The sequence below is a fragment of the Clavelina lepadiformis genome, chromosome 3 (genome assembly GCF_947623445.1).
Source record: "Clavelina lepadiformis chromosome 3, kaClaLepa1.1, whole genome shotgun sequence".
NCBI classification, from domain to species: domain Eukaryota; kingdom Metazoa; phylum Chordata; class Ascidiacea; order Aplousobranchia; family Clavelinidae; genus Clavelina; species Clavelina lepadiformis.
The window spans coordinates 25,627,831-25,652,504 of NC_135242.1; the positions used below are offsets into that span (position 1 = coordinate 25,627,831).

The 24,674-nt window shown below is 43.0% G+C and overlaps 4 non-coding genes across 4 annotated transcripts; all 4 read left to right on the forward strand.

The window, feature by feature from the left end:
* The first annotated feature begins 2,389 nt into the window (after positions 1 to 2,389).
* Positions 2,390 to 2,471, forward strand: Trnac-aca (transfer RNA cysteine (anticodon ACA)). Its single transcript has one exon. It is a non-coding gene; the product is annotated as a tRNA-Cys (tRNA).
* A 76-nt stretch (positions 2,472 to 2,547) lies between these two features.
* Positions 2,548 to 2,629, forward strand: Trnac-aca (transfer RNA cysteine (anticodon ACA)). Its single transcript has one exon. It is a non-coding gene; the product is annotated as a tRNA-Cys (tRNA).
* A 1,669-nt stretch (positions 2,630 to 4,298) lies between these two features.
* Positions 4,299 to 4,380, forward strand: Trnac-aca (transfer RNA cysteine (anticodon ACA)). Its single transcript has one exon. It is a non-coding gene; the product is annotated as a tRNA-Cys (tRNA).
* Positions 4,381 to 6,011: 1,631 nt separating this feature from the next.
* Trnas-uga (transfer RNA serine (anticodon UGA)) lies at positions 6,012 to 6,093 on the forward strand. The gene has a single exon. It is a non-coding gene; the product is annotated as a tRNA-Ser (tRNA).
* The last annotated feature ends 18,581 nt before the right edge of the window (positions 6,094 to 24,674 follow it).

The window sequence follows — 24,674 nt, forward strand, 5'->3', positions numbered from 1 at the left end:
CTTTCACCCTAACCCTAACCCCTCTATGAAATGGAGTCATTTTGCCAGATGCCGCTGGTCAATAAGTCCTAACCCTGAAGATTTAGAAACCGGTATTGTATTTAATTTAGTTGGTAGAGAACAATTCCACCATACAGAACTTGTCCAGACACCATTTCCTACGATGCTAACCCTCAAATTTAAAAGCGATTTCACCCCTAACCCTAACCCCTCAATTAATTGGAGTCATTTTGCCAGATGCGACCGGACATTAGGTTCTAACCCTACAAATTTAGAAACCGGTATTGTCTTTATTTTAGATCGTAAAGAACAGCTTCACGATGAACAACTTTTCCATACGCTCCTTCCTACGATGCAAAACCTCAAATTTAATGCGCGCTTTCACCCAAAAGCCTAACCCCTCTATAAAATGGAGTCATTTTGCCAGATGCTGCTTGTCAATAAGTCTTAACACTGAAGATTTAGAAACCGGTATTGTATTTAATTTATTTGGTAGACAACAATTCCACCATAAAGAACTTGTCCAGACACCATTTCCTACGATGCTAACCCTCAATTTTAAAAGCGATTTCACCCCTAACCCTAACCCCTCTATGAAATGGAGTCATTTTGCCAGATGCAACCGGTCATTAAGTCCTAAGCTTGAAATTTTGGAAACCGGTATTTTATTTAATTTATTTGGTAGAGAACAATTCCACCATAGAGAACTTTTCCAGACACCATTTCCTACGATGCAAAACCTAAATTTTAAAAGCGATTTCTCCCCTAACCCTAACCCCTCAATTAAATGGAGTCATTTTGCCAGATGCTCCCGGTCATTAAGTCCTAACCCTGAAAATTTAGAAACCGATATTGTATTTAATTTATTCGGTAGAGAACATTTCCACCATACAGAACTTTTCCAGACACCATTTCCTACGATGCTAACTCTCAATTTTAAAAGCGATTTTACCCCTAACCCTAACCCCTTTATGAAATGGAGTCATTTTGCCAGATGCGACCGGACATTAGGTTCTAACCCTACAAATTTAGAAACCGGTATTGTATTTATTTTAGATCGTAAAGAACAGCTCCACGATGAACAACTTTTCCATACGCTCCTTCCTACGATGCAAAACCTCAACTTTAATGCGCGCTTTCACTCTAACCCTAACCCTTCAATTAAATGGAGTCATTTTGCCAGATGCGACCGGTCATTAAGTCCTAACCCTGAAAATTTGGAAACCATTATTGTATTTAATTTAGTTGGTAGAGAACAATTCCACCATACAGAACTTGTCCAGACACCATTTCCTACGATACTAACCCTCAATGTTAAGGGCGCTTTCACCTCTAACCCTAGCCACTCAATTAATTGGAGTCATTTTGCCAGATTCGACCGGACATTAGGTTCTAACCCTACAAATTTAGAAACCGGTATTGTATTTATTTTAGATCGTAAAGAACAGCTTCACGATGAACAACTTTTCCATACGCTCCTTCCTACGATGTAAAACCTCAACTTTAATGCGCACTTTCACCCTAACCCTAACCCCTCTATGAAATGGAGTCATTTTGCCAAATGCCGGTGGTCAATAAGTCCTAACCCTGAAGATTTAGAAACCGGTATTGTATTTAATTTATTTGGTAGAGAACAATTCCACCATAGAGAACTTGTCCAGACACCATTTCCTACGATGCTAACTCTCAATTTTAAAAGCGATTTCACCCCTAACCCTAACCCCTTTATGAAATGGAGTCATTTTGCCATATGCCGCTGGTCAATAAGTCCTAACCCTGAAGATTTAGAAACCGGTATTGTATTTAATTTATTTGGTAGACAACAATTCCACCATAAAGAACTTGTCCAGACACCATTTCCTACGATGCTAACCCTCAATTTTAAAAGCGATTTCACCCGTAACCCTAACCTTTCAATTAAATGGAGTCATTTTGCTAGATGCGACCGGTCATTAAGTCCTAACCCTGAAAATTTCGAAACCGGTATTGTATTTAATTTAGTCGGTAGAGAACAATTCCACCATAGAGAACTTGTCCAGACACCATTTCCTACGATACTAACCCTCAATTTTAAGGGCGATTTCACACCTAACCCTAACCGTAACCCAAGATTCGAGGTCCGAGGTTCGCGTAGGTTCGAATCCTGCCGACAACGTGGAATTGAAATCATGCTTCCATAAGTGATTCGAGAAAAATGCCATTTGATCCATTTGCATTGAACATTAAGCACAGTTGTCGTGGCCGAGTGGTTAAGGCGACAGATTAGAAATCTCCTGGGCTTTGCCCGCGTAGGTTCGAATCTTGCCGACAATGCGGAATTGAAATCATGTTTTCATAAGTGATTCGAGAAAAGTGCGATTTTATCTATTTGCATTGCACATTAAGCACAGTTGTCGTAGCCGAATGGTTAAGGCGACAGACTACAGATCTGTTGGGCTCTGCCCGCGTATGTTCGAATCCTGCCGACAACGCGGAATTGAAATCATGCTTACATAAGTGATTCGCGGAAAGTGCGACTTTATTTAATTGCATTGAACATTAAGCACAGTTGTCGTGGCCGAGTGGTTAAGACTACAGACTACAAATTTGTTGGGCTCTGCACGCGTATGTTCGAATCCTGCCGACAACGCGGAATTGAAATCATGTTTTCATAAATGGTTCCAGAAAAGTGCTGTTTCGTCTGCATGACTACGCTAGACTGCGCTAGATTGCGCTCGACTACGCTCGACTACGCTCGACTACGCCCGACTACGCCCGACTACGCCCGACTACGCCCGACTACGCTCGACTACGTTCGACCACGCAAAACTACGCAATACTACGCAAGACTACGCAATAATACGCAAGACTACGCTCGACTACGCTCGACCACGCAAGACCACGCCCGACTACGCCCGACTACGCCCGACTACGCCCGACTACGCCCGACTACGCCCGACTACGCCCGACTACGCCCGACTACGCCCGACTACGCCCGACTACGCCCGACTACGCAAGACTACGTTCGACCACGCAAAACTACGTTCGACCACGCAAGACTACGTTCGACCACGCAAGACTACGCAAGACTACGCTCAACTACGCTCGACTACGCTCGACCACGCTCGACTACGCTCGACCACGCTCGACTACGCTCGACCATGTACGACTACGCTCGACCACGCTCGACCACGCTCGACCACGCAAGACCACGCAAGACCACGCAAAACCACGCAAGACTACGCAAGACTACGCAAGACTACGCAAGACTACGCTCGACTACGCTCGACTACGCTCGACCACGCAAGACCACGCAAGACCACGCAAGACTACGCCCGACTACGCCCGACTCCGCCCGACTCCGCCCGACTACGCCCGACTACGCCCGACTACGCCCGACTTCGCCCGACTACGCCCGACTACGCCCGACTACGCCCGACTACGCCCGACTACGCACGACTACGCCCGACTACGCCCGACTACGCCCGACTACGCCCGACTACGCCCGACTACGCAAGACTACGTTCGACCACGCAAGACTACGTTCGACCACGCAAGACTACGCAAAACTACGCTCAACTACGCTCAACTACGCTCGACCACGCTCGACTACGCTCGACCACGCTCGACTACGCTCGACCATGCTCGACTACGCTCGACCACGCTCGACCACGCTCGACCACGCAAGACCACGCAAGACCACGCAAGACCACGCAAAACCACGCAAGACTACGCAAGACTACGCAAGACTACGCTCGACTACGCTCGACTACGCTCGACTACGCTAGACTACGCTCAACTACGCTTGACTACGCTCGACTTTGCTCGACTTCGCTCGACTACGCAAGACTACGCTTGACTACGCTCGACTACGCTCGACTACGCAAAACTACGCAAGACTACGCTCGACTACGCTCGACTACGCTCGACCACGCAAGACTACGGTCGACCACGCAAGACTACGCAAGACTACGCAAGACTACGCAAGACTACGCAAGACTACGCTCGACTACGCTCGACTACGATCGACTACGCTCGACTACGCACGACTACGCCCGACTACGCCCGACTACGCCCGACTACTCCCGACTACGCCCGACTACACTCGACTACGCCCGACTACGCCCGACTACGCCCGACTACGCCCGACTACGCCCGACTACGCCCGACTACGCCCAACTACGCTTGACTACGCCCGACTACGCCCGACTACTCCCGACTACGTTCGACTACGCTCGACTTCTTAAATTGAAATCAGGTTTCCATAAGTGATTGGCGAAAAATGCCATTTCATCCATTTGCATTGCACATTAAGCACAGTTGTCGTGGCCGAGTGGTTAAGGCGACAGACTACAAATCTGTTGGGCTCTGCCCGCGTATGATCGAATCCCGCCGACAACGTGGAATTAAAATCACGCTTCCATAAGTGATTTGCGACAGTACGATTTTATCTATTTGCATTGAACATTAAGCACAGTTGTCGTGGCCGAGTGGTTGAGACGACAGATTAGAAATTTGTTGGGCTCTGCACGCGTATGTTCGAATCCTGCCGACAACGCGGAATTGAAATCATGCTTCCATAAGTGATTTGCGAAAAGTGCTGTTTCGTCTCCATGACTACGCTAGACTGCGCTAGATTGCGCTAGACTACGATCGAATACGTTCGACTACGCTCGACTACGCTCGACTGCAGGGGGTGCTGCACTGTTTATCAGTCTTAACTTATGATATTCGGACTTAATTTACCTGCCGAATTAATGATCTGACTCCGTGGTTGCGTGCGGTTAGAATTCTCTAACCTAACGGTTTACTAGCCGAAAGCTCTTACGATTAACAGATACAGTTTATCAGAAACAATCCTTTATTGTAGGAACTGTACAGGTTCCGATTATTACACAGTCACAAACTTAGCATTTACCATTTAAAACAAGTCTAACAGATTACAATTAACACGACCAATGTAATACGTTGGTAAGATTCAATATCTCTGTCTGCGCGGTTACTCGCGCATCAGCTCGAGTTTATAAAGCGGAGCGATGTGAACGGAAGTATTCAACACAATATACACAAATATGTCAGAAATCGCAAACGATAAAATAAGCGTTGGGCAATGCGATGTTATGAAATCACCTGGTAACGTACTAAACGGCGCTTTCACATAACGTTATTTAGAGAAGGTTTCCAAATATTAAGCGACAATTGCAGTTTCATCAATAAACAATACTTCAATAAATAACTGGCGAATACTTTCCCACGAATGGTATATTGGTATTAAAAGTGGCTCCCAGGCCACTACACGACTACGCACGACTACGCAAGACTACTCCCGACTACGCCCGACTACGCAAGACTACGCAAGACTACTCCCGACTACGCCCGACTACGCCCGACTACGCCCGACTACGCCCGACTACGCCCGACTAAGCCCGACTACGCCCGACTAGGCCCGACTACGCCAGACTACGCCCGACTACGCCCGACTACGCCCGACTACGCCCGACTACGCCCGACTACGCCCGACTACGCTCGACTACGCTCAACTACGTTCGACCACGCAAGACTACGCAAGACTACGCAAGATTACGCCCGACTATGCCCTACTACGCTCGACTATTGAAATCATGCTTCCATAAGTGATTTGCGAAAAGTGCTGTTTCGTCTCCATGACTACGCTAGACTGCGCTAGATTGCGCTAGACTACGCTCGACTACGCTCGACTACGCTCGACTACGCTCGATTACGCTCGACTACGCTCAACTACGCTCGACTACGTTCGATTACGCTCGACTACGCTCGACTACGCTCGACTACGCTCGACTACGCTCGACTACGCTCGACTACGCTCGACTACGCTAGTCTACGCAAAACTACGCAAGACTACGCTCGACTACGCTCGACTACGCTCGACTACGCTCGACTACGCTCGACTACGCTCGACTACGCTCGACTACGCTCGACTGCGCAAGACTACGCTCAACTACGCTCAACTACGCAAGACTACGCAAGACTACGCTCGACTACGATTAAGCACAGTTGTCGTGGCCGAGTGGTTAAGGCGACAGACTTGAAATCTGTTGGGCCTTGCCGCCGTAGGTTCGAATCCCGCCGACAACGTGGAATTAAAATCACGCTTCCATAAGTGATTTGCGACAGTGCGATTTTATCTATTTGCATTGAACATTAAGCACAGTTGTCGTGGCCGAGTGGTTGAGACGACAGATTAGAAATTTGTTGGGCTCTGCCCGCGTATGTTCGAATCTTGCCTACAATGCGGATTTAAAATCATGTTTTCATAAGTGATTCGAAAAAAGTGCGATTTTATCTATTTGCGTTGAACATTAAGCACAATTGTCGTGGCCGAGTGGTTAAGGCGGTACTATGACACTTTATCGAAAGACACTTTATCGAACGACACTTTATCGAACGACAGCTGATCGAAACGACAGATGATCGAACGACTTTTTATCGAACGACAGTTAATCGAACCGACAGTTGATCGAACGACATTTTATCGAACCGGTAAAATAGGTATTTTTAAAAGTGACACATTTCCAGAAATTCTTCTTGTTACGCCGCGCCCCCGCTGTGAGAAGAGAACGAAAGAGAATAGTTAGTCAAGTTATTGGTGCGTAAATGAGTAAACGAAAACGTTACGCTTCAATGCGGAGAGAGCAAAATTATATAAATATCACAATATCTCAAAAATTACAAAATCCAACTTTATCAAACAAACATGGACAGATAGCTAAACATTTTTTATGAAAAGTCACCAAATTTTAATTTTCTACAGCAAACAATGCAACTGTACGCCACGTTTTGCTATGACTGTGTGCGGGAGAAGCAACAGTCGATTCGATCAACTGTCGCTTTGATCAGCTGTCGGTTCGATAAAGTGTCGTTTGATCAACTGTCGGTTCGATAAAGTGTCGTTCGATCAACTGTCGTTTCGATCAGCTGTCGTTTCGATCAGCTGTCGTTCGATTAAGTGTCGTTCGATAAACTGTCGTTCGATTAAGTGTCGTTCGATCAACTGTCGTTTCGATCAGCTGTCGTTTCGATCAGCTGTCGTTCGATTAAGTGTCGTTCGATAAACTGTCGTTCGATAAAGTGTCTTTCGATCAGGTGTCTCGTCACGGGTTAAGGCGACAAACTCGAAATCTGCTGGGTCTTTGTCGGCGAAGGTTCGAATCCCGCCGACAACGTGGAATTAAAATCACGCTTTCATAAGTGATTTGCGACAGTGCGATTTTATCTATTTGCATTGAACATTAAGTACACTTGTCGTGGGCGAGTGGTTAAGTCAACAGATTGCAAATTTGTTGGGCTCTGCCCGTGTATGTTCGAATCTTGGCGACAATGCGGAATTGAAATCATGCTTCCATAAGTGATTTGCGAAAAGTGCTGTTTCGTCTCCATGACTACGCTAGACTGCGCTAGATTGCGCTAGACTACGATCGAATACGTTCGACTACGCTCGACTACGCTCGACTACGCTCGACTATGCTCGACTACGCTCGACTACGCACGACTACGCAAGACTACGCAAGACTACTCCCGACTACGCCCGACTACGCCCGACTACGCCCGACTACGCCCGACTACGCCCGACTACGCCCGACTACGCCCAACTACGCCCGTCTACGCCCGACTACGCCCGACTACGCCCGACTACGCTCGACTACGCTCGACTACGTTCGACCACGCAAGACTACGCAAGACTACGCAAGACTACGCAAAACTACGCAAGACTACGCAAGACTATTGAAATCATGCTTCCATAAGTGATTTGCGACAGTGCGATTTTATCTATTTGCATTGAACATTAAGCACAGTTGTCGTGGCCGAGTGGTTAAGTCAACAGATTGCAAATTTGTTGGGCTCTGCCCGCGTATGTTCGAATCTTGCCGACAATGCGGAATTGAAATCATGCTTCCATAAGTGATTTGCGAAAAGTGCTGTTTCGTCTCCATGACTACGCTAGACTGCGCTAGATTGCGCTAGACCAGCGTGGTCCAACTTCTTTTCATCGCGGGCCAACATCAGAAAATTTTTTTATCTTGCGGGCCAATGTTTTTAAATTAGAACTGAAGAGCTTAGCTATTTAGCTACTTAGCTATTAAATGCTGATCAATGTGACATCTGCGGTCGAGGTTCTTCCTCGACAATAGCGACTATCAAAGCTGAGTATCAGTTCGTGGACCAAAAAATCGGTGCTCGCGGGCCAACTTTGGCCCGCGGGCCTGCAGTTGGACCACGCTGCGCTAGACTACGATCGAATACGCTCGACTACGCTCGACTACGCTCGACTACGCTCGAATACGCTCGACTACGCTCGACTACGCACGACTACGCACGACTACGCAAGACTATTCCCGACTACGTCCGACTACGCCCGACTACGCCCGAATACGCCCGACTACGCCCGACTACGCCCGACTACGCCCAACTACGCCCGACCACGCTCGTCTACGCCCGACTACGGCCGACTACGCCCGACTACGCCCGACTACGCCCGACTACGCTCGACTACGCTCGACTACGCTCGACTACGCTCGACTACGCTCGACTACGCTCGACTACGCTCGACTACGCTCGACTACGCTCAACTACGCTCGACTACGTTCGACCACGCAAGACTACGCAAGACTACGCAAAACTACGCAAGACTACGCAAGACTATTGAAATCATGCTTCCATAAGTGATTTGCGACAGTGCGATTTTATCTATTTGCATTGAACATTAAGCACAGTTGTCGTGGGCGAGTGGTTAATTCAACAGATTGCAAATTTGTTGGGCTCTGCCCGCGTATGTTCGAATCTTGCCGTTGTTCGAATTATGTTCGAATCTTCTGTTTCGTCTCCATGACTACGCTAGACTGCGCTAGATTGCGCTAGACTACGATCGAATACGTTCGACTACGCTCGACTACGCTCGACTACGCACGACTACGCAAGACTACGCAAGACTACTCCCGACTACGCCCGACTACGCCCGACTACGCCCGACTACGCCCGACTACGCCCGACTACGCCCGACTACGCCCGATTACGCCCGACTACGCTCGACTACGCTCGACTACGCTCGACTACGCTCAACTACGTTCGACCACGCAAGACTACGCTAGACTACGCAAGACTACGTACTCTAGCGTAGTCTAGCGTAGATTAGCGTAGTCTAGATCAAATCTATTTAGCCTAGCGTGGTCTAGCGTAGTCTCATCTACTCTAGCGTAGTCTAGCGTAGTCTCATCTACTCTAGCGTAGGCTCATCTACTCTAGCGTAATCTAGCGTAGTCTAGATCAAATCTAGCTAGCGTAGTTTAGCGTAGTCTAGCGTAGTCTAGCGTAGTCTAGATCAAATCTAGCTAGCGTAGTCTAGCGTAGTCTTGCGTAGTCTAACGTAGTCTTGCGTAGTCTTGCGTAGTCTAGCGTAGTCTAGCGTAGTCTAGCGTAGTCTTGCGTAGTCTAGCGTAGTCTAGCGTAGTTCAGCGTAGTCTTGCGTAGTCTAGCGTAGTCTCATCTACTCTAGCGTAGTCTAGCGTAGTCCAGCGTAGTCTACGTCCAACGTAGTCCAACGTAGTCCAACGTAGTCCAACGTAGTCCAACGTAGTCCAACGTAGTCCAACGTAGTCCAACGTAGTCCAACGTAGTCCAACGTAGTCCAACGTAGTCCAACGTAGTCCAACGTAGTCCAACGTAGTCCAGTCTAGTCTATTCCATCGTAGTTGAAATTGAAATCACCACACACTCTTATTGAATCCAAATCTTAGCCAAACTCTGAGCCTCGTCTGAGTAAAGGATAAGAAAATAATCTACGAAATGTACGTAAAGGTAACATTTTTCGTGGTTTGACAAACCATTAATCTTAACCCCAAGACTTTAACTTGATTTGAAACAGTTTAAAACGTCGTGGAAAATTTAAAATTTCGTATCTTCTTTATTTTAAGCCGTACAATTACGTCGCTTTGTCTGTAGTAGTTTTTTGCGTCTCAAAGACGGATGATAGCGGTTAAATTCATTTAAAAGCACAGGTTTCGTTTCTTGGTAACGGCGTGCAATAGGAGGTTGAAATTGAAATCACCACCTTTTCTTATCGAAACAATATCCTTGCCAAACTCTGAGCAACGTCAGAGTAAAGGATAATAAAATAATCTACAAAGTGCACGTAAGGAAACATTTTTCGGGGTATGACAAACCAGTAAGTCTTAACCCCAAGACTTTAACTTGATTTAAAACAGTTTAAAACGCCGTGGAAAATTTAAACTTTCGTATCTTCTTTATTTCAGGCCGTACAATTACGTCGCTTTGTCTGTAGAGTTTTTTGCGTTTCAAAGACGAATGATAGCGTTTAAATTCATTTAAAAGCACAGATTTCGTTTCTTGATAATGGCGTGCAATAGGAGGTTGAAATTGAAATCGCCACATTCTCTTATCGAAAAAATATCCTTGCCAAACTCTGAGCCACGTCTGAGTAAAGGATAAGGAAATAATCTACGAAGTGTACATAAGGAAACATTTTTCATGGTATGACAAACCAAGAAATCCTAACCCCAAGACTTTAATTTCATTTGAAACAGTTCAAAACGCCGTGGAAAATTTAAACTTTCGTATCTTCTTTATTTTAGGCCGTACAATTACATCGCTTTGTCTGTAGAGGTTTTTTGTGTCTCAAAGACGGATGACAGCGGTTAAATACATTTAAAAGCACAGGTTTCGGTTCTTGGTAACGGCGTACAATAGGAGGTTGAAGTTGAAATCACCACCTTTTCTTATCGAAACAATATCCTTGCCAAACTCTGAGCCACGTCTGAGTAAAGGATAAGGAAATAATCTACAAAGTGCACGTAAGGAAACATTTTTCGTGGTATGACAAACCAATAAGTCTTAACCCCAAGACTATAAATTAGGACGTCGAATTGGCCCATTGGAAAGGGTTAGAGGTGAAAGCGCCCTTAACATTGAGGGTTAGTATCGTAGGAAATGGTGTCTGGAAAAGTTCTGTATGGTGGAATTGTTCTCTACCAAAAAAATTATTTATATTACCGGTTTCCAAATTTTCAGGGTTAGGACTTAATGACCGGTCGCATCTGGCAAAATGACTCCATTTAATTGAGGGGTTAGGGTTAGGGTTAGGGGTGAAATCGCTTTTAAAATTGAGGGTTAGCATCGAAGGAAATGGTGTCTGGACAAGTTCTCTATGGTGGAATTGTTCTCTACCAAATAAATTAAATACAATACCGGTTTCTAAATCTTCAGGGTTAGGACTTATTGACCAGCGGCATCTGGCAAAATGACTCCATTTCATAGAGGGGTTAGGGTTAGGGTGAAAGCGCGCATTAAAGTTGAGGTTTTGCATCGTAGGAAGGAGCGTATGGAAAAGTTGTTCATCGTGGAGCTGTTCTTTACGATCTAAAATGAATACAATACCGGTTTCTAAAATTGTAGGGTTAGAACCTAATGTCCGGTCGCATCTGGCAAAATGATTCCAATTAATTGAGGGGCTAGGGTTAGAGGTGAAAGCGCCCTTAACATTGAGAGTTAGTATCGTAGGAAATGGTGTCTGGACAAGTTCTCTATGGTGGAATTGTTCTCTACCAACTAAATTAAATACAATACCGGTTTCCAAATTTTCAGGGTTAGGACTTAATGACCGGTCGCATCTGGCAAAATGACTCCATTTAATTGAAGGGTTAGGGTTAGGGGTGAAATCGCTTTTAAAATTGAAGGTTAGCATCGTAGGAAAAGGTGTCTCGACAAGTTCTCTATGGTGGAATTGTTATCTACCAAATAAAATAAATACAATACCGGTTTCTAAATCTTCAGGGTTAGGACTTATTGACCAGCGGCATCTGGCAAAAGGACTCCATTTCATAGAGAGGTTAGGGTTAGGGTTAGGGTGAAAGCGCGCAATAAAGTTAAGGTTTTGCATCGTAGGAAGGAGCGTATGGAAAAGTTGTTCATCGTGGAGCTGTTCTTTACGATCTAAAATAAATACAATACCGGTTTCTAAATTTGTAGGGTTAGAACCTAATGTCCGGTCGCATCTGGCAAAATGACTCTATTTAATTAAGGGGCTAGGGTTAGGGGTGAAATCGCTTTTAAAATTAAGGGTTAGCATCGTAGGAAATGGTGTCTGGACAAGTTCTGTATGGTGGAATTGTTCTCTACCAACTAAATTAAATACAAAACCGGTTTCTAAATCTTCAGGGTTAGGACTTATTGACCAGCGGCATCTGGCAAAATGACTCCATTTCATAGTAGGGTTAGGGTTAGGATGAAAGCTTGCATTAAAGTTGAGGTTTTACATCGTAGGAAGGAGCGTATGGAAAAGTTGTTCATCGTGAAGCTGTTCTTTACGATCTAAAATAAAGACAATACCGGTTTCTAATTTTGTAGGGTTAGAACCTAATGTCCGGTCGCATCTGGCAAAATGACTCCATTTAATTGAGGGGTTAGGGTTAGGGGTGAAATCGCTTTTAAAATTGAGGGTTCGTATCGTAGGAAATGGTGTCTGGACAAGTTCTGTATGGTGGAATTGTTCTCTACCAAATAAATTAAATACAATACCGGTTTCTAAATCTTCAGGGTTAGGACTTATTGACCAGCGGCATCTGGCAAAATGACTCCATTTCATAGAGGGGTTATGGTTAGGATGAAAGCGCGCATTAAAGTTGAGGTTTTGCATCGTAGGAAGGAGCGTATGGAAAAGTTGTTCATCGTGGAGCTGTTCTTTACGATCTAAAATAAATACAGTACCGGTTTCTAAATTTGTAGGGTTAGAACCTAATGTCCGGTCGCATCTGGCAAAATGATTTCAATAATTGAGAGGCTAGGGTTAGAGGTGAAAGCGCCCTTAACATTGAGAGTTAGTATCGTAGGAAATGGTGTCTGGAAAGTTCTGTATGGTGGAATTGTTCTCTACCAACTAAATTAAATACAATACCGGTTTCCAAATTTTCAGGGTTAGGACTTAATGATCGGTCGCATCTGGCAAAATGACTCCATTTAATTGTGGGGTTAGGGTTAGGGGTGAAATCGCTTTTAAAATTGAGGGTTAGCATCGTAGGAAATGGTGTCTGGAAAAGTTCTGTATGGTGGAATTGTTCTCTACCAAATGAATTAAATACAATACCGGTTTCTAAATCTTCAGGGTTCGGACTTATTGACCAGCGGCATCTGGCAAAACGACTCCATTTCATAGAGGGGTTAGGGTTAGGGTGAAAGCGCGCATTAAAGTTGAGGTTTTACATCGTAGGAAGGAGCGTATGGAAAAGTTGTTCATCGTGAAGCTGTTCTTTACGATCTAAAATAAAGACAATACCGGTTTCTAAATTTGTAGGGTTAGAACCTAATGTCCGGTCGCATCTGGCAAAATGACTACATTTAATTGAGGGGTTAGGGTTAGGGGTGAAATCGCTTTTAAAATTGAGGGTTAGTATCGTAGGAAATGGTGTCTGGACAAGTTCTGTATGGTGGAATTGTTCTCTACCAAATAAATTAAATACAATACCGGTTTCTAAATCTTCAGGGTTAGGACTTATTGACCAGCGGCATCTGGCAAAATGACTCCATTTCATAGAGGGGTTATGGTTAGAGTGAAAGCGCGCATTAAAGTTGAGGTTTTGCATCGTAGGAAGGAGCGTATGGAAAAGTTGTTCATCGTGGAGCTGTTCTTTACGATCTAAAATAAATACAATACCGGTTTCTAAATTTGTAGGGTTAGAACCTAATGTCCGGTCGCATCTGGCAAAATGACTCCATTTAATTGAGGGGCTAGGGTTAGGGGTGAAATCGCTTTTAAAGTTAACGGTTAGCATCGTAGGAAATGGTGTCTGGACAAGTTCTCTATGGTGGAATAGTTTTCTACCAAATAAATTAAATACAATACCGGTTTCTAAATCTTCAGGGTTCGGACTTATTGACCAGCGGCATCTGGCAAAATGACTCCATTTCATAGAGGGGTTAGGGTTAGGATGAAAGCGCGCATTAAAGTTGAGGTTTTACATCGTAGGAAGGAGCGTATGGAAAAGTTGTTCATCGTGGAGATGTTCTTTACGATCTAAAATTAATACAATACCGGTTTCTAAATTTGTAGGGTCAGAACCTAATGTTCGGTCGCATCTGGCAAAATGATTCCAATTAATTGAGGGGCTAGGGTTAGAGGTGAAAGCGCCCTTAACATTGTAAGTTAGTATCGTAGGAAATGGTGTCTGGACAAGTTCTGTATGGTGGAATTGTTCTCTACCAACTAAATTAAATACAATACCGGTTTCCAAATTTTCAGGGTTCGGACTTAATGACCGGTCGCATCTGGCAAAATGACTCCATTTAATTGAGGGGTTAGGGTTAGGGGTGAAATCGCTTTTAAAATTGAGAGTTAGCATCATAGGAAATGGTGTCTGGACAAGTTCTGTATGGTGGAATTGTTCTCTACCAACTAAATTAAATACAAAACCGGTTTCTAAATCTTCAGGGTTAGGACTTATTGACCAGCGGCATCTGGCAAAATGACTCCATTTCATAGTAGGGTTAGGGTTAGGATGAAAGCGCGCATTAAAGTTGAGGTTTTACATCGTAGGAAGGAGCGTATGGAAAAGTTGTTCATCGTGAAGCTGTTCTTTACGATCTAAAATAAAGACAATACCGGTTTCTAATTTTGTAGGGTTAGAACCTAATGTCCGGTCGCATCTGGCAAAATGACTCCATTTAATTGAGGGGTTAGGGTTAGGGGTGAAATCGCTTTTAAAATTGAGGGTTCGTATCGTAGGAAATGGTGTCTGGACAAGTTCTCTATGGTGGAATTGTTCTCTACCAAATAAATTAAATACAATACCGGTTTCTAAATCTTCAGGGTTAGGACTTATTGACTAGCGGCATCTGGCAAAATGACTCCATTTCATAGAGGGGTTATGGTTAGGATGAAAGCGCGCATTAAAGTTGAGGTTTTGCATCGTAGGAAGGAGCGTATGGAAAAGTTGTTCATCGTGGAGCTGTTCTTTACGATCTAAAATAAATACAGTACCGGTTTCTAAATTTGTAGGGTTAGAACCTAATGTCCGGTCGCATCTGGCAAAATGATTTCAATAATTGAGAGGCTAGGGTTAGAGGTGAAAGCGCCCTTAACATTGAGAGTTAGTATCGTAGGAAATGGTGTCTGGAAAGTTCTGTATGGTGGAATTGTTCTCTACCAACTAAATTAAATACAATACCAGTTTCCAAATTTTCAGGGTTAGGACTTAATGATCGGTCGCATCTGGCAAAATGACTCCATTTAATTGTGGGGTTAGGGTTAGGGGTGAAATCGCTTTTAAAATTGAGGGTTAGCATCGTAGGAAATGGTGTCTGGACAAGTTCTGTATGGTGGAATTGTTCTCTACCAAATGAATTAAATACAATACCGGTTTCTAAATCTTCAGGGTTCGGACTTATTGACCAGCGGCATCTGGCAAAACGACTCCATTTCATAGAGGGGTTAGGGTTAGGGTGAAAGCGCGCATTAAAGTTGAGGTTTTACATCGTAGGAAGGAGCGTATGGAAAAGTTGTTCATCGTGAAGCTGTTCTTTACGATCTAAAATAAAGACAATACCGGTTTCTAAATTTGTAGGGTTAGAACCTAATGTCCGGTCGCATCTGGCAAAATGACTACATTTAATTGAGGGGTTAGGGTTAGGGGTGAAATCGCTTTTAAAATTGAGGGTTAGTATCGTAGGAAATGGTGTCTGGACAAGTTCTGTATGGTGGAATTGTTCTCTACCAAATAAATTAAATACAATACCGGTTTCTAAATCTTCAGGGTTAGGACTTATTGACCAGCGGCATCTGGCAAAATGACTCCATTTCATAGAGGGGTTATGGTTAAAGTGAAAGCGCGCATTAAAGTTGAGGTTTTGCATCGTAGGAAGGAGCGTATGGAAAAGTTGTTAATCGTGGAGCTGTTCTTTACGATCTAAAATAAATACAATACCGGTTTCTAAATTTGTAGGGTTAGAACCTAATGTCCGGTCGCATCTGGCAAAATGACTCCATTTAATTGAGGGGCTAGGGTTAGGGGTGAAATCGCTTTTAAAGTTAACGGTTAGCATCGTAGGAAATGGTGTCTGGACAAGTTCTCTATGGTGGAATAGTTTTCTACCAAATAAATTAAATACAATACCGGTTTCTAAATCTTCAGGGTTCGGACTTATTGACCAGCGGCATCTGGCAAAATGACTCCATTTCATAGAGGGGTTAGGGTTAGGATGAAAGCGCGCATTAAAGTTGAGGTTTTACATCGTAGGAAGGAGCGTATGGAAAAGTTATTCATCGTGGAGATGTTCTTTACGATCTAAAATTAATACAATACCGGTTTCTAAATTTGTAGGGTTAGAACCTAATGTTCGGTCGCATCTGGCAAAATGATTCCAATTAATTGAGGGGCTAGGGTTAGAGGTGAAAGCGCCCTTAACATTGTAAGTTAGTATCGTAGGAAATGGTGTCTGGACAAGTTCTGTATGGTGGAATTGTTCTCTACCAACTAAATTAAATACAATACCGGTTTCCAAATTTTCAGGGTTAGGACTTAATGACCGGTCGCATCTGGCAAAATGACTCCATTTAATTGAGGGGTTAGGGTTAGGGGTGAAATCGCTTTTAAAATTGAGAGTTAGCATCATAGGAAATGGTGTCTGGACAAGTTCTCTATGGTGGAATTGTTCTCTACCAAATAAATTAAATACAATACCGGTTTCTAAATCTTCAGGGTTAGGACTTATTGACCAGCGGCATCTGGCAAAACGACTCCATTTCATAGAGGGGTTAGGGTTAGGGTGAAAGCGCGCATTAAAGTTGAGGTTTTACATCGTAGGAAGGAGCGTATGGAAAAGTTGTTCATCGTGAAACTGTTCTTTACGATCTAAAATAAAGACAATACCGGTTTCTAAATTTGTAGGGTTAGAACCTAATGTCCGGTCGCATCTGGCAAAATAACTCCATTTAATTGAGGGGCTAGGGTTAGGGGTGAAATCGCTTTTAAAATTAAGGGTTAGCATCGTAGGAAATGGTGTCTGGACAAGTTCTGTATGGTGGAATTGTTCTCTACCAACTAAATTAAATACAATACCGGTTTCCAAATTTTCAGGGTTAGGACTTAATGATCGGTCGCATCTGGCAAAATGACTCCATTTAATTGAGGGGTTAGGGTTAGGGGTGAATTCGCTTTTAAAATTGAGGGTTAGCATCGTAGGAAATGGTGTCTGGACAAGTTCTGTTTGGTGGAATTGTTCTCTACCAAATAAATTAAATACAATACCGGTTTCTAAATCTTCAGGGTTAGGACTTATTGACCAGCGGCATCTGGCAAAACGACTCCATTTCATAGAGGGGTTAGGGTTAGGGTGAAAGCGCGCATTAAAGTTGAGGTTTTACATCGTAGGAAGGAGCGTATGGAAAAGTTGTTAATCGTGAAGCTGTTCTTTACGATCTAAAATAAAGACAATACCGGTTTCTAAATTTGTAGGGTTAGAACCTAATGTCCGGTCGCATCTGGCAAAATGACTCCATTTAATTGAGGGGCTAGGGTTAAGGGTGAAATCGCTTTTAAAGTTAACGGTTAGCATCGTAGGAAATGGTGTCTGGACAAGTTCTCTATGGTGGAATAGTTTTCTACCAAATAAATTAAATACAATACCGGTTTCTAAATCTTCAGGGTTCGGACTTATTGACCAGCGGCATCTGGCAAAATGACTCCATTTCATAGAGGGGTTAGGGTTAGGATGAAAGCGCGCATTAAAGTTGAGGTTTTACATCGTAGGAAGGAGCGTATGGAAAAGTTGTTCATCGTGGAGCTGTTCTTTACGATCTAAAATTAATACAATACCAGTTTCTAAATTTGTAGGGTTAGAACCTAATGTCCGGTCGCATCTGGCAAAATGACTCCATTTAATTGAGGGGCTAGGGTTAGAGGTGAAAGCGCCCTTAACATTGAGAGTTGGTATCGTAGGAAATGGTGTCTGGACAAGTTCTGTATGGTGGAATTGTTCTCTACCAACTAAATTAAATACAATACCGGTTTCCAAATTTTCAGGGTTAGGACTTAATGACCGGTCGCATCTGGCAAAATGACTCCATTTAATTGAGGGGTTAGGGTTAGGGGTGAAATCGCTTTTAAAATTGAGAGTTAGCATCATAGGAAATGGTGTCTGGACAAGTTCTCTATGGTGGAATTGTTCTCTACCAAATAAATTAAATACAATACCGGTTTCTAAATCTTCAGGGTTAGGACTTATTGACCAGCGGCATCTGGCAAAACGACTCCATTTCATAGAGGGGTTAGGGTTAGGGTGAAAGCGCGCATTAAAGTTGAGGTTTTACATCGTAGGAAGGAGCGTATGGAAAAGTTGTTCATCGTGAAACTGTTTTTTACGATCTAAAATAAAGACAATACCGGTTTCTAAATTTGTAGGGTTAGAACCTAATGTCCGGTCGCATCTGGCAAAATAACTCCATTTAATTGAGGGGCTAGGGTTAGGGGTGAAATCGCTTTTAAAATTAAGGGTTAGCATCGTAGGAAATGGTGTCTGGACAAGTTCTGTATGGTGGAATTGTTCTCTACCAACTAAATTAAATGCAATACCGGTTTCTAAATCTTCAGGGTTAGGACTTATTGACCAGCGGCATCTGGCAAAATGACTCCATTTCATAGAGGGGTTATGGTTAGAGTGAAAGCGCGCCTTAAAGTTGAGGTTTTGCATCGTAGGAAGGAGCGTATGGAAAAGTTGTTCATCGTGGAGCTGTTCTTTACGATCTAACATAAATACAATACCGGTTTCTAAATTTGTAGGGTTAGAACCTAATGTTCGGTCGCATCTGGCAAAATGACTCCATTTAATTGAGGGGCTAGGGTTAGGGGTGAAATCGCTTTTAAAGTTAACGGTTACCATCGTAGGAAATAGTGTCTGGACAAGTTCTCTATGGTGGAATAGTTTTCTACCAAATAAATTAAATACAATACCGGTTTCTAAATCTTCAGGGTTCGGACTTATTGACCAGCGGTATCTGGCAAAATGACTCCATTTCATAGAGGGGTTAGGGTTAGGATGAAAGCGCGCATTAAAGTTGAGGTTTTACATCGTAGGAAGGAGCGTATGGAAAAGTTGTTCATCGTGGAGCTGTTCTTTACGATCTAAAACTAATACAATACCGGTTTCTAAATTTGTAGGGTTAGAACTTAATGTCCGGTCGCATCTGGCAAAATGATTCCAATAATTGAGGGGCTAGGGTTAGAGGTGAAAGCACTTTTAACATTGAGAGTTAGTATCGTAGGAAATGGTGTCTGGAAAAGTTCTGTATGGTGGAATTGTTCTCTACCAACTAAATTAAATACAATACCGGTTTCCAAATTTTCAGGGTTAGGACTTAATGATCGGTCGCATCTGGCAAAATGACTCCATTTAATTGAGGGGCTAGGGTTAGGGGTGAAATCGCTTTTAAAATTGAGGGTTAGCATCGTAGGAAATGGTGTCTGGACAAGTTCTGTATGGTGGAATTGTTCTCTACCAAATAAATTAAATACAATACCGGTTTCTAAATCTTCAGGGTTAGGACTTATTGACCAGCGGCATCTGGCAAAACGACTCCATTTCATAGAGGGGTTAGGGTTAGGGTGAAAGCGCGCATTAAAGTTGAGGTTTTACATCGTAGGAAGGAGCGTATGGAAAAGTTGTTCATCGTGAAGCTGTTCTTTACGATCTAAAATAAAGACAATACCGGTTTCTAAATTTGTAGGGTTAGAACCTAATGTCCGGTCGCATCTGGCAAAATGACTCCATTTAATTGAGGGGCTAGGGTTAGGGGTGAAATCGCTTTTAAAGTTAACGGTTAGCATCGTAGGAAATGGTGTCTGGACAAGTTCTCTATGGTGGAATAGTTTTCTACCAAATAAATTAAATACAATACCGGTTTCTAAATCTTCAGGGTTCGGACTTATTGACCAGCGGCATCTGGCAAAATGACTCCATTTCATAGAGGGGTTAGGGTTAGGATGAAAGCGCGCATTAAAGTTGAGGTTTTACATCGTAGGAAGGAGCGTATGGAAAAGTTGTTCATCGTGGAGCTGTTCTTTACGATCTAAAATTAATACAATACCGGTTTCTAAATTTGTAGGGTTAGAACCTAATGTCCGGTCGCATCTGGCAAAATGACTCCATTTAATTGAGGGGCTAGGGTTAGAGGTGAAAGCGCCCTTAACATTGAGAGTTGGTATAGTAGGAAATGGTGTCTGGACAAGTTCTGTATGGTGGAATTGTTCTCTACCAACTAAATTAAATACAATACCGGTTTCTAAATTTGTAGGGTTAGAACCTAATGTCCGGTCGCATCTGGCAAAATGATTCCAATTAATTGAGGGGCTAGGGTTAGAGGTGAAAGCGCCCTTAACATTGAGAGTTAGTATCGTAGGAAATGGTGTCTGGACAAGTTCTGTATGGTGGAATTGTTCTCTACCAAATAAACTAAATACAATACCGGTTTCTAAATCTTCAGGGTTAGGACTTAATGATCGGTCGCATCTGGCAAAATGACTCCATTTAATTGAGGGGTAAGGGTTAGGAGTGAAATCGCTTTTAAAATTGAGGGTTAGCATCGTAGGAAATGGTGTCTGGACAAGTTCTGTATGGTGGAATTGTTCTCTACCAAAGAAATTAAATACAATACCGGTTTCCAAATCTTCAGGGTTAGGACTTATTGACCAGCGGCATCTGGCAAAACGATTCCATTTCATAGAGGGGTTAGGGTTAGGGTGAAAGGGCGCATTAAAGTTGAGGTTTTACATCGTAGGAAGGAGCGTATGGAAAAGTTGTTCATCGTGGAGCTGTTCTTTACGATCTAAAATAAAGACAATACCGGTTTCTAAATTTGTAGGGTTAGAACCTAATGTCCGGTCGCATCTGGCAAAATGATTCCAATTAATTGAGGGGCTAGGGTTAGAGGTGAAAGCGCCCTTAACATTGAGAGTTAGTATCGTAGGAAATGGTGTCTGGACAAGTTCTGTATGGTGGAATTGTTCTCTACCAAATAAATTAAATACAATACTGGTTTCTAAATCTTCAGGGTTAGGACTTAATGACCGGTCGCATCTGGCAAAATGACTCCATTTCATAGAGGGGTAAGGGTTAGGGGTGAAATCGCTTTTAAAATTGAGGGTTAGTATCGTAGGAAATGGTGTCTGGACAAGTTCTCTATGGTGGAATTGTTCTCTACCAAATAAATTAAATACAATACCGGTTTCTAAATCTTCAGGGTTAGGACTTATTGACCAGCGGCATCTGGCAAAATGACTCCATTTCATAGAGGGGTTATGGTTAGAGTGAAAGCGCGCATTAAAGTTGAGGTTTTGCATCGTAGGAAGGAGCGTATGGAAAAGTTGTTCATCGTGGAGCTGTTCTTTACGATCTAAAATAAATACAATACCGGTTTCTAAATTTGTAGGGTTAGAACCTAATGTCCGGTCGCATCTGGCAAAATGACTCCATTTAATTGAGGGGCTAGGGTTAGGGGTGAAATCGCTTTTAAAGTTAACGGTTAGCATCGTAGGAAATGGTGTCTGGACAAGTTCTCTATGGTGGAATAGTTTTCTACCAAATAAATTAAATACAATACCGGTTTCTAAATTTTCAGGGTTCGGACTTATTGACCAGCGGCATCTGGGAAAATGACTCCATTTCATAGAGGGGTTAGGGTTAGGATGAAAGCGCGCATTAAAGTTGAGGTTTTACATCGTAGGAAGGAGCGTATGGAAAAGTTGTTCATCGTGGAGCTGTTCTTTACGATCTAAAATTAATACAATACCGGTTTCTAAATTTGTAGGGTTAGAACCTAATGTTCGGTCGCATCTGGCAAAATGATTCCAATTAATTGAGGGGCTAGGGTTAGAGGTGAAAGCGCCCTTAACATTGAGAGTTGGTATCGTAGGAAATGGTGTCTGGACAAGTTCTGTATGGTGGAATTGTTCTCTACCAAATAAATTAAATACAATACCGGTTTCTAAATCTTCAGGGTTAGGACTTAATGACCGGTCGCATCTGGCAAAATGACTCCATTTAATTGAGGTGTTAGGGTTAGGGGTGAAATCGCTTTTAAAATTGAGAGTTAGCAACATAGGAAATGGTGTCTGGACAAGTTCTCTATGGTGGAATTGTTCTCTACCAACTAAATTAAATACAATACCGGTTTCTAAATCTTCAGGGTTAGGACTTATTGACCAGCGGCATCTGGCAAAACGACTCCATTTCATAGAGGGGTTAGGGTTAGGGTGAAAGCGCGCATCAAAGTTGAGGTTTTACATCGTAGGAAGGAGCGTATGGAAAAGTTGTTCATCGTGGAGCTGTTCTTTACGATCTAAAATTAATACATGACCGGTTTCTAAATTTGTAGGGTTAGAACCTAATGTCCGGTCGCATCTGGCAAAATGATTCCAATAATTGAGGGGCTAGGGTTAGAGGTGAAAGCGCCCTTAACCTTGAGAGTTAGTATCGTAGGAAATGGTGTCTGGACAAGTTCTGTATGGTGGAATTGTTCTCTACCAACTAAATTAAATACAATACCGGTTTCCAAATTTTCAGGTTTAGGACTTATTGACCAGCGGCATCTGGCAAAACGACTCCATTTCATAGAGGGGTTAGGGTTAGGGTGAAAGCGCGCATTAAAGTTGAGGTTTTACATCGTAGGAAGGAGCGTATGGAAAAGTTGTTCATCGTGAAGTTGTTCTTTACGATCTAAAATAAAGACAATACCGGTTTCTAAATTTGTAGGGTTAGAACCTAATGTCCGGTCGCATCTGGCAAAATGACTCCATTTAATTGAGGGGTTAGGGTTAGGGGTGAAATCGCTTTTAAAATTGAGGGTTAGTATCGTAGGAAATGGTGTCTGGACAAGTTCTCTATGGTGGAATTGTACTCTACCAAATAAATTAAATACAATACCGGTTTCTAAATCTTCAGGGTTAGGACTTATTGACCAGCGGCATCTGGCAAAATGACTCCATTTCATAGAGGGGTTAGGGTTAGGGTGAAAGCGCGCATTAAAGTTGAGGTTTTGCATCGTAGGAAGGAGCGTATGGAAAAGTTGTTCATCGTGGAGCTGTTCTTTACGATCTAAAATGAATACAATACCGGTTTCTAAAATTGTAGGGTTAGAACCTAATGTCCGGTCGCATCTGGCAAAATGATTCCAATTAATTGAGGGGCTAGGGTTAGAGGTGAAAGCGCCCTTAACATTGAGAGTTAGTATCGTAGGAAATGGTGTCTGGACAAGTTCTCTATGGTGGAATTGTTCTCTACCAACTAAATTAAATACAATACCGGTTTCCAAATTTTCAGGGTTAGGACTTAATGACCGGTCGCATCTGGCAAAATGACTCCATTTAATTGAAGGGTTAGGGTTAGGGGTGAAATCGCTTTTAAAATTGAAGGTTAGCATCGTAGGAAAAGGTGTCTCGACAAGTTCTCTATGGTGGAATTGTTATCTACCAAATAAAATAAATACAATACCGGTTTCTAAATCTTCAGGGTTAGGACTTATTGACCAGCGGCATCTGGCAAAAGGACTCCATTTCATAGAGAGGTTAGGGTTAGGGTTAGGGTGAAAGCGCGCAATAAAGTTAAGGTTTTGCATCGTAGGAAGGAGCGTATGGAAAAGTTGTTCATCGTGGAGCTGTTCTTTACGATCTAAAATAAATACAATACCGGTTTCTAAATTTGTAGGGTTAGAACCTAATATCCGGTCGCATCTGGCAAAATGACTCTATTTAATTAAGGGGCTAGGGTTAGGGGTGAAATCGCTTTTAAAATTAAGGGTTAGCATCGTAGGAAATGGTGTCTGGACAAGTTCTGTATGGTGGAATTGTTCTCTACCAACTAAATTAAATACAAAACCGGTTTCTAAATCTTCAGGGTTAGGACTTATTGACCAGCGGCATCTGGCAAAATGACTCCATTTCATAGTAGGGTTAGGGTTAGGATGAAAGCTTGCATTAAAGTTGAGGTTTTACATCGTAGGAAGGAGCGTATGGAAAAGTTGTTCATCGTGAAGCTGTTCTTTACGATCTAAAATAAAGACAATACCGGTTTCTAATTTTGTAGGGTTAGAACCTAATGTCCGGTCGCATCTGGCAAAATGACTCCATTTAATTGAGGGGTTAGGGTTAGGGGTGAAATCGCTTTTAAAATTGAGGGTTCGTATCGTAGGAAATGGTGTCTGGACAAGTTCTGTATGGTGGAATTGTTCTCTACCAAATAAATTAAATACAATACCGGTTTCTAAATCTTCAGGGTTAGGACTTATTGACCAGCGGCATCTGGCAAAATGACTCCATTTCATAGAGGGGTTATGGTTAGGATGAAAGCGCGCATTAAAGTTGAGGTTTTGCATCGTAGGAAGGAGCGTATGGAAAAGTTGTTCATCGTGGAGCTGTTCTTTACGATCTAAAATAAATACAGTACCGGTTTCTAAATTTGTAGGGTTAGAACCTAATGTCCGGTCGCATCTGGCAAAATGATTTCAATAATTGAGAGGCTAGGGTTAGAGGTGAAAGCGCCCTTAACATTGAGAGTTAGTATCGTAGGAAATGGTGTCTGGAAAGTTCTGTATGGTGGAATTGTTCTCTACCAACTAAATTAAATACAATACCGGTTTCCAAATTTTCAGGGTTAGGACTTAATGA